Raw genomic sequence first — 2,731 nt, forward strand, 5'->3', positions numbered from 1 at the left:
TTAAAACCAATATTTTCATGGATATGGAAGCCTAACAAGGTAACCAAGAGATGAGAAACAAATTGGATGATAGCTAATTGTTTTTAGTGTATTTTACAGCTGATTTAAGACACGGGTCAAAACCGACCCGTTAACATAAGAGATGGTAACTGAAAGTGAACACAAGAGGAAGGTTAAGTTTGGTTGCCTAATTGTTCAATCTAATTTTTTAAAGCAGAATCACAAATGTCATTTATTTTTTTGTTTTCTGTTGAACTTTAAATACTGAAGCATTACAAGGAAAAACTAACGAGTTTAAAGGACTGGTTTGTGTCGTTAGTAATTTTACTGTGCAAAATTAATTATTTTATTGTAACATTTAAGTTAAAAGGCCCTTTCTAGCTCACACAGCTCACAATTTCTGTGTGTTTCAGTTGCACACCACAGCAAAGATTTAGAGATCCAGTCCTGACTCCTGTGTCTCCTTTCCAACTCGGAACACAACAGAGACATACAATGTAGATGGGTTACATATACCATATTTAATATATGACAGATGATGACTCCCAGTGATAATGAATACTCAACCCAATGAGACACAACAAAGACTGGTTCACTAGAGTGGAATTACTGTCCTGTGGAGATGGTAAGGACAAATAACATTTTTCCAATCTATAAAACTAGATTCGAGCTTGCAATTAAAGCCTGTGCAGATGAACATACTTCCTACCTGTCTCAGTGGAGAAGCTGACTTTTTTATCTCTGTTTCCCCATATGTGTTGCGAGCTGCTTGTATTAATGTCATGTCTGTAAAAAAAGGACTTTGACTCGGAGAGGGTAAGACCATATTTTGAGAACAGCATATGCTGGTTTCGTAGAAGCCAGCCACTAGGGTACACGAAGCCGTGTTTATAGTGCCGGTCCCAAGCCCGGATAAATGGTGAGGGTTGCGTCAGGAAGGGCATCCGGCGTAAAACGTTTAGCTAAATCAAATATGCAGATCAATAAAACAATTTCCATACCGGATCGGTCGAGGCCCAGGTTAACAACGACTGCCAACAGTGCCGTTGACCAACAGGGCACTGATGGAAATTGCCCAATTTCCATACTGTTGGTCAGAGACAGAGAAGAAGAGGCGGGCGTTTGCTTAGGAGAAAAAGAGAAAAGAGGAAGAATAGAAGTGTTGGTCTGAAGTTTGGAACTTTGAATGTAGGTACAATGACAGGGAAAAGCAGAGAAATAGCTGATGTGATGGAGAGAAGAAGAGTAGATATTTTGTGTGTGCAGGAGACCAGGTGGAAGGGCAGTAAGGCTAGAAATATTGGAGGAGGCTACAAACTATTTTATCAAGGTTCAGATGGGAAGAGAAATTGAGTAGGGGTGATCCTAAAGGAAGAACATGTAAGAAATGTGGTAGAGGTGAAACGAGAGTCAGACAGGTTGATGTGTGTGAAGGTAGAAATAGAAGGAGTGATGATAAATGTTGTTAGTGGTTATGCCCCACAGGTGGGCTGTGAGTTGGAAGAAAAATAGAAGTTCTGGAAGGAGCTAGATTGGATGGTAGAGAGTATCCCCAGGAGAGAGAGAGTGGTGATTGGAGCAGACCTAAATGGTCATGTAGGGGAAGGGAACAGAGGAGATGAGGAAGTGATAGGCAGGTTTGGTGTTAGGGAGAGAAACGTAGAAGGACAGGCAGTGGTAGATTTTGCAAAGAGAATGGAAATGGCTGTGGTAAACACATATTTCCAAAAGAAAGAGGAACATAGGGTGACTTACAAGAGTGGAGGCAGGTCCACACAGATAGATTATATTCTATGTAGAAGATGTAATCTGAGGGAGATTAGAGACTGTAAGGTGGTGGCAGGTGAGAGTGTAGCCAAACAACATCGGATGGTAGTGTGTAAAATGACGATGGAGGTGACAAAAAGGAAGAGAGTGAAGACAGAGCAGAAGATCAAGTGGTGGAAACTAAGGAAAGAGACATGTTGTGAAGACTTCAGGAAGGAAGTAAGGGCAGTTCTGGGTAGTGTTGAGATATTCCCAGATGATTGGGAGACTACAGCTGCAGTGATGAGGGAGACAGGTAGGAAGGTGCTAGGTATGTCCTCTGGGCAGAGAAAGGAGGACAAAGAGACCTGGTGGTGGAATGAGGAGATCCAGGAGAGTGTGCAGAGAAAGAGATTAGCGAAGAAGAGATGGGACAGTGACAGAACAGAAGAGACCAGACTGGAGTACAATGAGAGGACAAGGGAGGTGAAGAGGGAAGTGGCCAAGGCCAAACAAAAGGCATATGAGGAGTTATATGAGAGTTTGGAAACAAAGGAAGGAGAAAAGGAGTTGTATAGATTAGCGAGTGTCAGCAAACTTTCTCTGTTAGATAGGACTGTAAAAATTGCTGTTAGTTCATACCCCAGTTTCCTAACACACAAAGAATTCAAATAAAGATCAAATAAAGAATCAAATACAAGATCCCAGAGACTAGTAGGAAGAAGGTAGATCAGGTTAGAAAGGATGAAGTTAGAAAAGCCCTGAAGAGGATGAAGAGTGGGAAGTCAGTTGGTCCTGATGACATACCAGTGGAAGTATGGAAGTGCTTAGGAGAAGTGGTGGTAAATTTCCTGACTATGTTGTTTAACAGAATTTTAAAGACTGACAAGATGCCTGATGAGTGGAGGAAAAAGTATTCTGGTACAATTTATAAGAAGGGTGATGCACAGAGTTGTAACAACTACAGAGGGATAAAGTTGATGAG

This window comes from Cynoglossus semilaevis, chromosome Z (assembly GCF_000523025.1).
Source record: "Cynoglossus semilaevis isolate Cse_v1.0 chromosome Z, Cse_v1.0, whole genome shotgun sequence".
Taxonomy (NCBI): Eukaryota; Metazoa; Chordata; class Actinopteri; order Pleuronectiformes; family Cynoglossidae; genus Cynoglossus; species Cynoglossus semilaevis.